Source organism: Taudactylus pleione, unplaced genomic scaffold (assembly GCF_031769625.1).
Source record: "Taudactylus pleione unplaced genomic scaffold, aTauple2 ptg000201l, whole genome shotgun sequence".
Lineage (NCBI taxonomy): Eukaryota > Metazoa > Chordata > Amphibia > Anura > Myobatrachidae > Taudactylus > Taudactylus pleione.
In genome coordinates, this window is record NW_028284603.1 from 55,907,269 (window position 1) to 55,922,030 (window position 14,762).

A 14,762-nucleotide genomic window follows, 5' to 3' on the forward strand; every position below is an offset into this window, starting at 1 on the left:
TGGATGCACGTCTAACACCAACATAGCAGTCAAGGCCTCAGTTATACGTTTTGCTTCAGGATGACTGCTGTCGTACTTCATCCTCCTCGCTAAGGACTGTTGGTGGGTCAATTGTTTAGTAAAAGTAGTGGTGTTCCTACTTCCTCTCTGGGATGATGAACAACTCCCAGCAGCAGTAACAGCACTAGGAGGAAGTTGTTCTTGATCTTTCCCTATTTTATTTTTATCGGAGAAAGTTTGGTCCTCCATTTATGTTATATTGATATATACGTACGGCTAAGGCGCACACAAATACAGAAAATATTTTTTTATTTTAGTTGGAGACTAGTGCACTTTGTGGGTTACACCACCCTTTAAGAAATGAGCCAGCCGGCCCTTTACTTATGGGACACAGACGCACGCTTGGCGCTGCTCCTTTGTTGATGCACGTGCAGCCACAGTGCACACAATTCACAAACACAGAAAATATTTTTTTATTTTGTTTGGAGTGCACTTTGGGGGTTACAGCACCCTTTAACGGTCAAGCCAGCCGGCTCTTTACTTATGACACAGGCGCACACTTGGCACTACTTTGTTGATGCACGTGCGGCTACTGCGCACACAATTCACAAACATAGAAAAAATATTTATTTTTTTTGCACTTGGGAGGAGCACCACTGATGGACAAAGCACCCCCTCGACAACACTACAGCACCCCTTTAGGACTGAAACACTGTACAGGACTTTGGAGTGGACACAGCCCCTATGGACAACTGACTGCACAACACAGTCCAGCCAGCCACTATGGACTTTGGAGGAATGGACACAGACCCTATGGACAACAGCAGCACAGCACAACACAGCCAGCCCCTATGGACTTTGGAGGAGTGGACACAGCCCCTATGGACAACAGCAGCACAGCACAACACAGCCAGCCCCTATGGACTTTGGAGGAGTGGACACAGCCCCTATGGACAACAGCAGCACAGCACAACACAGCCAGCCCCTATGGACTTTGGAGGAGTGGACACAGCCCCTATGGACAACAGCAGCACAGCACAACACAGCCAGCCCCTATGGACTTTGGAGGAGTGGACACAGCCCCTATGGACAACAGCAGCACAGCGCAGAGCAGCACAGCACAACAATACACTGCACTACATTACACTACACTACACAGCCCAGCCAGCCCTAACTCCCACCCTCTCTCTTCACTGTCCACAGCCGAGTGAGAAAATGGCGCCGACACGGGTACCTTATATAGAATCCAAAACCCGCGAGACCCGGAAGGCGGGATGATGACGTTTTGCCTTGATTTCAGATCCGAGTCAGGCGGGAAAAGTTGAGCCTGACTCGGATCTGCCTCGGATCAGGGGGGCTCGGGGGGGTTCGGATTTCGGATTTCACTGGCCAACAATGTTTTTATTGAAGCATAGCGTATGTATTTCCCTGCACAGGCTTGTGTGTTTACCCAGCAATGGCCACACCCTGTTTTTTGCCCATCATCTACCTATTGTGCCCCCCACAGTGGCTACCACCAATGTTTTTTTGAAGCATAGCAGATGTATTTCCCTGCACAGGCTTGTGTGTTTAGCCAGCAATGGCCACACCCTGTTTGCCCATCCCTGCTCCATGCCCACCATCTACCTATTGTGCCCCCCACAATGGCCACTGACCACCACCAATGTTTATGCATAGTGCCCATCCCTGCTCCATGCCCACCTATGTGCTTAGCAAAGACCTTTGTTTTTTGATGACCATCGCTCAATCAAGCCTTCACCAGCCATGTTTTCCAAATGTAATAATGTTACGTACATATTTTTTTTTGTAATTTGGATAGATGTTTACACATGTACATCAAGGGATTTAAAAATTAGATCCTCCACCTGTTGTGGAACTACACATCCCAGCATGCCCTGCCCCCATTTTGAAATTACAGCATATTAAAAAACTGGCAGGGCATCCTGGATTCTGTAGTTCCACAGGAGCTAGAAGGGCATTGTTTTAAAGACCCCGGCCATAAACAACTATGCACAATTAAAAGCATATTTAATTTTTTTTTATTAACCTTAAAAGAATGTCAATAAAAGTCCACCGGAGGCCCCCATAGTTCTTTGTCCCACCCCCACTGTTAGTGAGTGGCCACATTACAAGTCCACAGGGGGGCCCCAAATTTTTTTAGCCCACCCCCACTGTTGGGGGTGGGCTTAATGAAACTTCACAATGAATATGTCCTTTACATTATTGTATTTCTTTTCTCAATAGATCGGGAACCAGAATTCCTCACTGGCTTTATCGAGCTATACCGCCAACATGAGTGTCTTTGGCGTACAAAGTCCAAAATGTACAACAACCGGCCACAGCGTACCCAGGCCTTAATGAAGTTGTCGGAGTACAGTAAGCCATATCAGCATGAGTCAAAAGATCCAGAATCTACGTACTGCCTTTGTTAAACAGCACAAGAAGGTGCAGGAATCCAAATGTTCAGGAGCTGGTGCCGACAGCATATACACCTCAATGCTATGGTATTATGAGATGATGATGTTCCTGGTGCACCAGGATCCCGTGAGACCTTCTCTTGAGGTATTGGCTGACACAGAGGACTGCAGCGTGCTGGAAGAGGATGTTGGTGGTCATCTATGGTAAGTTTTTTATAAATTATTAAATTGACTGTTCTTGCCACGACACTGCACCCTCCCCATTAAAATAGGCCATATATTCTTCTCTGACCTTTTGGCCAGAGTCGAACCGGTTTCCATAACCGCTGGGACCGCCACAGAGGAGAATGGAGCAACCTCTTCCGGATGATCGGGGTCTTCAACTGAAGGTGTGTCCAATGACCTTTGCTGAGTGGCTTTCTTGCGCATGAACTTGTGCAGGATGCAGCAAGCCATGACCACCCAGTCAATCTTCTCCACTTTTAAATTTATGGGGGTATGCAAAATCCGGAATCGGTTGCTCTAGATCCCAAAGGCGTTCTCCACAATTCGCCTTGCACGTGATAGGCGGTAATTGAACACCCGCTTATCATGGTCCAAGGCCCTCTGCGGAAATGGCTTCATTAAATGTTCATGAAGGGCGAAAGCCTCGTCAGCCACAAAGACAAAATTGAGGCCATGTTTTGTTGCCTCTCTGGACGGCAAATGTAGGGTGTTAGTGGTGAGCATCTTGTAGAATGATGTCTTCTGAAAGGAGCCTCCGTCAGAAGAATGCCCATTCTTACCCACATCGATAAACACAAACTCGTAATTTGCGTTCACCACAGCCATCAGAACTATACTAAAGTAGCCCTTATAATTATAGTAGTAGGATCCACTGTTGGCTGGTTGGTTAATCCTTATATGCTTGTCGTCGATTGCTCCGCCGCAGTTAGGGAAGTGCCAAAGACTCTCAAACTCCTCCCCAATGGCAAGCTATTTCTGTTGTTGTTGGGAACTGTGAAATAAATTTGAAATTACATTAAAATCTTATTTTTTTTATTGTTTTCTATTTTTAAACAGACATCCGAGAACTCAAGCACAGATATGACAAGTACACCGGACCTACAAAGAGAAGTTCATCCAGTTGACATTCCAACCACCACAACACCGATTTCCAAAAATCAAAAGAGGAAAAACAAAAATGCAGCAAGGGAAGAAGACCCACTACTTCTACAGGCCAGACAGGCCTAATTGAAGCCACCCAATCAATTTGACAACTTTGCGGCCTTTGTCAGTGCAGCAGTCCGAGAAATGGTCCATGAGCAACAGATTCAATTTGAAAGACTGACATCAAACCTTATTTTTAAAGCAAGGCAATGTCTACTGACGTCAGAAAGTTACATCATGATTCCACCAGTCGTTCCAAACACCTGTACCTACTATTCCATACAAACATACCATCCACCAATGGTAAACTACTCACCTTACCAGCCAGAAACCCCACCTACCACCACCTACCAAACTCTGCATCCACCTACCTCTTTCTACCCAAATCCAAACCAACCATCCTCTTGCTACCTTCCTCCACCCCCCCCACCTACCATCCTGGCACAGCAAACACCTCCTCCAGCCAAACAACTCCACCCCCCCAAGCACCTCCTCCTACCAACCTATTCCTCCACCCCCACCCACCTACCATCCTGGCCCAGCAAACACCTCCTCCAGCCAAACAACTCAGCCCCCCCAAGCACCTCCTCCTACCAACCTATTCCTCCACCCCCCCCACCTACCATCCTGGCCGAGCTAACACCTCCTCCAGCCAAACAAATCAGCCCCCCCCAAGCACCTCCACCTACCATCCTACATCGCCAAACTTCTCATACGAAAATATAAATCCAACGGCAACATCATACCAAATGATTTCTAGCCCACCTTCTCCACCAAATTTATTTGCACTATTATGTGAAGATAATGAGGAAAATTATATTTTATAAAAATTGTTAGGTCGTTGACCAAACCATTTTTTGTAATTTTTAAAGTTGCACACTCCCTTGTAAGTATGGTGCGGAATGCAGCATGGTGTTTGGGCCCCAGAATCTCAGGTGGCTTGGAACACATGCTGGAAGTGCATGACAGTGGGGCCGGGACCACTGATTTTGCACTTTCAGTATGTGTTGGCGCCCCTGGATTCTGGGGAACAAACACCAAAACTCATTCCGCAACATACTTACCAGGGTTTGGTAAATTGCTGATAGTTTTAACATTTTACCCATGTTTATATCAACATATATAGATATTTATATTTATACATTTCACATAAGAGATTATTATGCTAATTTAAGTCACAATTAAAAAAATACAGAAAGTATTAATAAAAAATTTCAGAGATTTAAAAAAAAAAATGGCAGTCTGTGTGTTTTAACTTACCTTACAGTAACGGAACTGCAGCACCTTGACAATAGCCTTGCACATGTCCGGGATAATGTGTCCCAAAGCTTGAGCCGAGATGCGGGTCCCAAACTTTTTCAAAGGAGCATCCCGTAGCCAGGTACCTCAGCGTAGCCACGCGCCTCTCCTCGGCCGTGATGGCCAACTGAAATTTGGTGTCCTGCTTCCGGATATAGGGGGTCACCAGATGCAGCAATTCCTGAAAGATGGGGTCATCCATCCTCATGAAGTTGCGGTAGTCGTCCGGATTGTTCTCCCTCATCTCCATCAGCATGGGCATGTAGGATCGACTCTCCCTCTCCAGCAGCCAATCCTTGGTCCAGCAGGACCTCATCCTCCTCCTATGCTGGCCCTCTCCCTCTACTCACTCAACTTGACCACAGCATAGGACAGCAGTGCTCTATAACGGCAGGGATCCATCACAACAAAAATGCAGAAAACAGACCGACCACTAATAGAGCAAGAAGCACTTTGTAAAGCCAGGCAATACAAAGCAATGCACAGTAGCTAGCAATGTGGAGCGCTCAGCAGGGTAAAAACCAAGCCTCACTAATCACAGAGCAAAGAATAGGCAGGCTGTTTTTATACCCTCCAGTTAAGCACAGCCCTCTATTTAAATTTATACCCAATCGATTGCATGATCGCATGGTTTTTGAGGTGCACACGATCCGTCGTATAGTGATGCAATGATCTTACGATTGATCGCATGAAAAACGTGTGTAAAAATAACATCAAAACGGAACGACTTGACTTGTGTTGATTGAAGGGAAATCGTATGATGAATCGGATCTTATGTGAATCGTTTAGGTGTATGGGCCCTAATGGTGCGTACACACTGGGCGATAAAGTGGACGACTGAACGATAACGATATCGTTATCGTTCAGTCGTCCACTTTATCGTCCATTTTTAACACCAAAAAGATGAACGATAATGACGACGCACATTCCCGCGGGTCGTTCGTCATCATCGTTCATCGGGCTGACATGCAGGCCAACCTGACGATCTCGTCAGGTTGCTGCATGTCAGGGAATGGGGGAGAGAGCCCGGCGCTGAACGATATCGTTAATGATATCGTTCAGCGGCTGTGCACAATGTCATGAACGACATTGAGCACAGCCTGCCGGGGACAACACTACACGATATCGCTCAGGGAGCATATCGTGTAGTGTGTACCCACATTGAGTGTGTACCCAGCATAAGACAGAGGGGGAAATGTTATAGTTTCCAACTATTTTTTTCCAGCCTTCTTAAAAACAGCAATTCTATTAAGGGCAAAGCCCAGGCAAGTTTTGCCTTTAATAACATTGCCATTTTTAAATGATCAGTGAAATCGCAGAAAGTCTGCAATTTTGCAAAACCAGAACCTCTTATGTTTCCCCCAGAATCTGAATGAATACCCCATATCATATGAGCAGCAGATTCATTTAAATCACGTTTGTGTTTTTTTTTTCCTGGTTTCTTCCTATAGTCCAATAACATACTGGTTGTGCTACATAATATGTTAACACTATGTAAATAAACGTTAATGGAAGATATTAATAATCAAAGTGTGAACTAGACTAAGGGGGTGATTCTGCTTGGGACAGAATTGCAAAGCTGAGGTTGCGATGGCGAATGGCGCCGGGCTGCCAGCCAGCTGAGTAAGACTTAGGCTGGCCGGCTTACAAGGCCGGAAAACGGGGCGGACACGCACCACCCCTTAAATGCCTCTGCCTGTCAATCAGCCAGAAGCACAGAAGGGACTGCATGCGATCATGCAGGACCCGTTCTGCACATTTGGGTGCAGAACGGATGCATTGCTTAATTAGCCCCTAACTTTTTTATGTTTTCATTAATTTCAATAAATAAAACACTACAGTAGTATCACTATCAAACATATTGAAACATTTATTTTTCCCTTCCTAACTAGTTAATATTTCATCTTTGTGCATATTATGTATTCAGAAGAATACTAGTGAAATATTAAGTAATAAGAAGTATTACACTTTTTTCAAATATCAGAAATAACCTTCATGAAATCTTCACTGAGTTTAAATGAAAAAATCAGCTTAAAATACAATTTGCAGTACTGAATAGAGTGATGCTAATAACATTTAGCAAATATAAAAGTTTCAGGAAAGTTTAAGAACATATTGAACCTGATATAGAATTGAACTTACACCTATCTGTGCAGTACATATTATATTTTTCACACGGCGCATGCTCTGGAACAAAGCGCACGCAATTCTAGCACGATTCACATTTGTACACATTTCATTTACATCTAAACTTGACGACTGAAGGGGCATAACTGAGCTATAATGGGTCATTATTACACAGGAAAAGGGCGTGACCATGCTATACAGAGCTTGATGGATCTGTAAATACGCACATTTCCAGGTGCATCTTAACATGGACTTGTGCAAGTGTGCCCTTGGCCATAACTAAAGGTGTGCGACAAATGCCACCGCACAGAGTGCAGGGCTCTTTGGGAGGTATCATTGCCACGCCATGGTCCTTGCTTCTGACTAGCAGGGTGCCTGGAAGGCACCCTGCAGTCAGGATCGCTTCAGCAGTGCTACTGGAGCATCCTTTAGATGCCCCAAACAGGCACACAGCAGCTTGTACAGCTCCGATCAGCATTGCACTTAACGGAGCTGTCGCCCCCATCCCCTCTGCGAGATGTAATAATGTTGTGAGCACATCATCAATATGTCGGGCGCACAAGTGGCGGGTTTGCACATGGCGCATTTGAGCCCTGTTATGGTGCTGGTGTGCCCTGTTGAGGATGATGACAATGATGGCTATATAACTAAGGGCTTGATTCAGATGCGCACACAATGCCATTTTGATTATTTGCAGCAAAAAAATCAGAAAACCCCTACGGCACCCTGTGTTACATTGTGATCAGGACAGTTTCAGTAATGGGGTGGTAAAGTGATGGGCGTTCCTCGGTGGTGAGTGGAGTGGAGAGAATGGTCGGACTGTCACAATACAGATGATAAATCTCCTGTTAACCCACATATACCTAAGCCCTTCACCAACGCATTTCAACTTCCAGTCTTTTTGAAGGTGCATCTACCTGGGATAGATGTCTGACTTATGTACCTTATTTAGGTAACTCCTCCTCTCAAGGGGTGGAGAGACTACCGATGGACAATCAGTGCATACATCATGCCGATATTTATTTATATACTATATATATATATATATATATATATATATAATCACACAGACACACACACACACGTTACCTTTTAGAATGCCATCCATTGGTTCCTGCCTCAATAAAGGGGTATGGGTAACCAGCAAACTTATACATATCGCCAAAACATAAAAAAATGCTCTATGCATTCCGGAGGTATCTCATACCCGGAATTCATATTTCCGGAGTCCCTAGAGCATGAATTGTCCTCCGATCTTTACTTCCAGGCTTGCATTGTGCCGTGTGTGTCATCGTCAGACTTTACAATAAGCAAGTGCACGGCCAAAAAGATGGTCGTGCGTTCAAATAAAGTGTGGCAATGAAACTCAGTATTCTATTGATTATGTGTTCCTTTTTAAAGATCATATGGGTCTAAAACAGATGCGAGTCATACCTAAATTGTATATGTTCTAGGGGTGTGCACCGGCCACTTTTCGTGTTTTGTGTTTTGGTTTTGGATCTGGATCTTTCTTCGTGTTTTGGATCTGGATTGGTTTTGCCAAAACCACCCTTCCGTGTTTTGGGTTCTGGGTTTTGTGTTTTGGATCTGTATTTTTTTTTAAAAAAGCATAAAAACAGCTAAAATCACAGAATTTGTTGGTTTCTCTGCTCCTATGCTATTATTAACCTCAATAACCTTAATTTCCACTCATTTCCAGTCTATTCTGAACACCTCACACCTCACAATAGTGTTTTTATGTCCAAAAGGTTGCACCGAGGTAGCTGGATGACTATGCTAAGTGACACGAGTGGGCGGCACAAACACGTGACCCATCTAGGAGTGACACTGCAGTGGCAGACAGGATGGCAGTTAGAAAAACTAGGCCCCAAACTGTACATAATGCAAAGAAAAAAAAGAAGTGCAAGATGGAATTGTCCTTGGGCCCTCCCACCCACCCTTATGTTGTATAAACAGGACATGCACACTTTAACAAATCAATCATTTCAGCGCCAGGGTCTGCCACACAACTGTGGCTGAAATGATTGGTTCGTTTGGGCCCCCACAAAACAAGCTGGCAATTAATGTGTCCCTGCACAAACTGGCTCTACGGAGGCAAGATGTCATCCTCATCCTCCTCATCCACCGATTCCTCACCCTCTTCAGTGTGTACATCCTCATCCTCACAAAGTATTAACTCGTCCCCACTTGAATCCACCACCACAGGTCCCTCTGTACCTTCTGGAGGCTGGTCTCCCTGGAAGAGCTGATAATTCATTTTGATGAACATCATCTTCTCCACATTCTGTGGAAGCAACCTCCTACGCCTTTCGCTGACAAGGTTCCCGGCTGCACTAAACACTCTTTCGGAGTACACACTGGAGGGGGGGCAACTCAGGTAAAATAGAGCCAGCTTGTACAGGGGCCTCCAAATTGCCTCTTTTTCCTGCCAGTACAGGTATGGACTGTCTGACATGCCTACTTGGATGCTGTCACCGATGTAATCCTCCACCATTCTGTCAATGGTGACAGTATCATATGCAGTGACAGTAGACATGTCAGAAATTGTTGCCAGGTCCTTCAGTCCGGACCAGATGTCCAAACTTGGTCCTGCCTGCCCTGCATCACCGCCAGCGGGTTGCTTAGGATACCTAAGTTTTTCCTGGCAGCCCCAGTTGCGGGAGAAAATGAAGAAGGAGCCGTTGACGTGTCACGTTCCGCTTCAGCTGACAGTGTGTTCACCAGCAGGTCTTTGCACCTCTGCAGGCTTGTGTCGGCCGGAAAGAGAGACACCACATAGGCTTTAAACCTAGGATCAAGCACGGTGGCCAAAATGTAGTGGTCTGATTTCAACAGATTGACCACCCTGGAATCCTGGCAAAGCGAATGAAGGGCTTCATCCACAAGTCCCACATGCCGAGCGGAATCGCTCCGTCTTAGCTCCTCCTTCACTTTCTCCAGCTGCTTCTGCAAAAGCCTGATGAGGGGAATGACCTGACTCAAGCTGGCTGTGTCTGAACTGACTTCACGTGTGGCAAGTTCGAAGGGCTGGAGAACCTTGCACAACACGGAAATCATTCTCCACTGCGCTTGAGTCAGGTGCATACCCCCTCCTTTGCCTATGTCATAGGTGGATGTATAGGCTTGTATGGCCTTTTGCTGCTCCTCCATCCTCTGAAGCATATAGAGGGTTGAGTTCCACCGCGTCACAACCTCTTGCTTCAGGTGATGGCGGGGCAGGTTCAAGAGTGTTTGCTGGCGCTCCAGTCTTTGGCACGCAGTCGCTGAATGGCGAAAGTGGCCAGAAATTTTTCGGGCCACCCAAAGCGTCTCCTGCACGCCCCTGTCGCTTTTCAGAAAGTTCTGCACCACCAAGTTTATTGTGTGAGCAAAACATGGGACGTGCTGGAATTTGCCCAGATGTAATGCCCGCACAATATTGGTGGCGTTGTCAGATATCACAAATCCCCAGGAGAGTCTAAGTGGGGTAAGCCACTGGGCGATGATTTCCCTCAGTTTCTCTAAGAGGTTGTCGGCGGTGTGCCTCTTACTGAAACCGGTGATACACAGCGTAGCCTGCCTTGTAATGAGCTGGCATTTCTGAGATGCTGCTACTGGTGACGCTGCTGCTGTTGCTGCGTAAGGTGATACATCTACCCAGTGGGCTGTCACAGTCATATAGTCCTTAGTCTGCCCTGTTCCACTTGTCCACATGTCCGTGGTTAAGTGGACATTGTGTACAACGGCATTTTTCAGGACACTGAGGACACTTTTTCTGACGTTTCTGTACAGTCTCGGTATCGCCTGCCTAGTGAAGTGGAATCTAGACGGGATTTGGAACCGGGGACACACTACCTCCATCAATTGTCTAAATCCCACTGCACTAATGGTGGATACCGGACGCACGTCTAACACCAACATAGCAGTCAAGGCCTCAGTTATACGTTTTGCTTCAGGATGACTGCTGTCGTACTTCATCCTCCTCGCTAAAGACTGTTGGAGGGTCAATTGTTTAGTAAAAGTAGTGGTGTTCCTACTTCCTCTCTGGGATGATGAACGACTCCCAGCAGCAGCAACAGCAGCAGCGGCAGCAGTAGGCGTAGCAATGCAGGATCCTCCAGAGGAATCCCGGATAGGAGAGTCAGTCATGCCAGTGACATGGCCTGCAGGACTACTTCCGATCCTGACTAAGGAGGAAATTGACGAGGAGGGAGTTGACGGTGTGGTTTGCAGGCGCTTGGATACAACAGGACAACGGAATTTAGGTGTCCCTGGACTGCTTACGGTCTTAGCCAAAGTTTCTGAACTTGACAGTAACTTTTTATGAACGCGCTGCAGGTGCCGTATAAGGGAGGATGTTCCTAGGTGGTTGACGTCCCTACCCCTACTTATTTCACCTTTACATATGGTACATATGGCAAGACAGTTGTTGTCCGGATTTGGATAGAAATATTGCCAGACCAAAGAGGTGGAATGTTTGGTCTTCTGCCCAGGCATGACCGTGATGGGCTTTTTCATCCCACGGACAACAACTGTCTCCCCCGGAGCCTGATTTAAACAAACCACATCACCATCAGAATCCTCCTCGCCAACTTCCTCCTCAGCGCCAGCTACACCAGTATCCTCATCCTGTTGTACTTCAACAGTGACATCTTCAATTTGCATATCAGCAAGTGGACTGTGGGTGCTCCTTTCAGCACTTGCAGGGGGCGTGCAAATGGTGGAAAGAGCCACCTCTTCTCGTCCAGTGCTGGGAAGGTCAGGCATCGCAACCACCACCACACTTGGACTCTCCTTGGGGATTTGTGATATCTTCTTAGAAAGCACAGTTCTTCGCTGTGCTTTTGCCAGATTAACTCTTTTGATTTTTTTAGTGGGAGGAGGGCTTCCATCGTCATGTGAAGCTGAACCACTAGTCATGAACATACTAGGGATCGACCTTAGCCGTTCCTTGCCACTCCGTGTCGTAAATGGCATATTGGCAAGTTTACGTTTCTCTTCAGCTGATTTAAATGTCTTTTTCAAGGTCATTTTCCTGAACTTTGCCATTTGGGATTGTATGTGCCCTCTACTATGACATTGGGCATCGGCCTTGGCAGACGACGTTGATGGCATGTTATCGTCTATGTCATGATTAGTGGCAGCAGCTTCAGCACTAGGAGGAAGTGGTTCTTGATCTTTCTCTATTTTATTTTTATCGGAGAAAGTTTGGTCCTCCATTTATGTTATATCGATTTGATATATACGTGCGGCTAAACACAGAAAATAATTTTTTTTGGTTTGGACTGGAGTGTACTTTCGGGGGTTACAGCACCCTTTAACGGTCAAGCCAGCCGGCCCTTTACTTATGACACAGGCGCACGCTTGGCACTACTTTGTTGATGCACGTGCCGCTACTGCGCACACAATTCACAAACACAGAAAATATTTTTTTTTTTGGTTTGGACTGGAGTGTACTTTGGGGGTTACAGCACCCTTTAACGGTCAAGCCAGCCGGCCCTTTACTTATGACACAGGCGCACTCTTGGCACTACTTTGTTGATGCACGTGCGGCTACTGCGCACACAATTCACAAACACAGAAAATAATTTTTTTTTTGGTTTGGACTGGAGTGTACTTTCGGGGGTTACAGCACCCTTAACGGTCAAGCCAGCCGGCCCTTTACTTATGACACAGGCGCACGCTTGGCACTACTTTGTTGATGCACGTGCGGCTACTGCGCACACAATTCACAAACACAGAAAATAATTTTTTTTTTGGTTTGGACTGGAGTGTACTTTCGGGGGTTACAGCACCCTTAACGGTCAAGCCAGCCGGCCCTTTACTTATGACACAGGCGCACGCTTGGCACTACTTTGTTGATGCACGTGCGGCTACTGCGCACACAATTCACAAACACAGAAAATAATTTTTTTTTGGGTTTGGACTGGAGTGTACTTTCGGTGGTTACAGCACCCTTAACGGTCAAGCCAGCCGGCCCTTTACTTATGACACAGGCGCACGCTTGGCACTACTTTGTTGATGCACGTGCGGCTACTGCGCACACAATTCACAAACACAGAAAATAATTTTTTTTTTGGTTTGGACTGGAGTGTACTTTCGGGGGTTACAGCACCCTTAACGGTCAAGCCAGCCGGCCCTTTACTTATGACACAGGCGCACGCTTGGCACTACTTTGTTGATGCACGTGCGGCTACTGCGCACACAATTCACAAACACAGAAAATAATTTTTTTTTTGGTTTGGACTGGAGTGTACTTTCGGGGGTTACAGCACCCTTAACGGTCTAGCCAGCCGGCCCTTTACTTATGACACAGGCGCACGCTTGGCACTACTTTGTTGATGCACGTGCGGCTACTGCGCACACAATTCACAAACACAGAAAATAATTTTTTTGGGGGTTTAGACTGGAGTGTACTTTCGGGGGTTACAGCACCCTTAACGGTCAAGCCAGCCGGCCCTTTACTTATGACACAGGCGCACGCTTGGCACTACTTTGTTGATGCACGTGCGGCTACTGCGCACACAATACACAAACACAGAAAATAATTTTTTTTTGGTTTGGATTGGAGTGTACTTTCGGGGGTTACAGCACCCTTTAACGGTCAAGCCAGCCGGCCCTTTACTTATGACACAGGCGCACGCTTGGCACTACTTTGTTGATGCACGTGCGGCTACTGCGCACACAAATCACAAACACAGAAAATAATTTTTTTTGGGGTTTGGACTGGAGTGTACTTTCGGGGGTTACAGCACCCTTAACGGTCAAGCCAGCCGGCCCTTTACTTATGACACAGGCGCACGCTTGGCAATACTTTGTTGATGCACGTGCGGCTACTGCGCACACAATTCACAAACACAGAAAATAATTTTTTTTTTGGTTTGGACTGGAGTGTACTTTCGGGGGTTACAGCACCCTTAACGGTCAAGCCAGCCGGCCCTTTACTTATGACACAGGCGCACGCTTGGCACTTCTTTGTTGATGCACGTGCGGCTACTGCGCACACAATTCACAAACACAGAAAATAATTTTTTTTTTGGTTTGGACTGGAGTGTACTTTCGGGGGTTACAGCACCCTTAACGGTCAAGCCAGCCGGCCCTTTACTTATGACACAGGCGCACGCTTGGCACTACTTTGTTGATGCACGTGCGGCTACTGCACACACAATTCACAAACACAGAAAATAATTTTTTTTTGGTTTGGATTGGAGTGTACTTTCGGGGGTTACAGCAACCTTTAATGGTCAAGCCAGCCGGCCCTTTACTTATGACACAGGCGCACGCTTGGCACTACTTTGTTGATGCACGTGCGGCTACTGCGCACACAATTCACAAACACAGAAAATAATTTTTTTTTGGTTTGGACTGGAGTGTACTTTCGGGGGTTACAGCACCCTTTAACGGTCAAGCCAGCCGGCCCTTTACTTATGACACAGGCGCACGCTTGGCACTACTTTGTTGATGCACGTGCGGCTACTGCGCACACAATTCACAAACACAGAAAATAATTTTTTTTTGGTTTGGACTGGAGTGTACTTTCGGGGGTTACAGCACCCTTTAACGGTCAAGCCAGCCGGCCCTTTACTTATGACACAGGCGCACGCTTGGCACTACTTTGTTGATGCACATGCGGCTACTGCGCACACAATTCACAAACACAGAAAATAATTTTTTTTTTGGTTTGGACTGGAGTGTACTTTGGGGGTTACAGCACCCTTTAACGGTCAAGCCAGCCGGCCCTTTACTTATGACACAGGCGCACGCTTGGCACTACTTTGTTGATGCACGTGC

The 14,762-nt window shown here is 46.4% G+C and overlaps 1 pseudogene; it reads right to left on the reverse strand.

Annotated features, from left to right (window-relative positions):
- Window positions 1–2,640: 2,640 nt before the first annotated feature.
- LOC148518419 (uncharacterized) lies at window positions 2,641–3,248 on the reverse strand (annotated as a pseudogene).
- Between the last annotated feature and the right edge of the window lie 11,514 nt (window positions 3,249–14,762).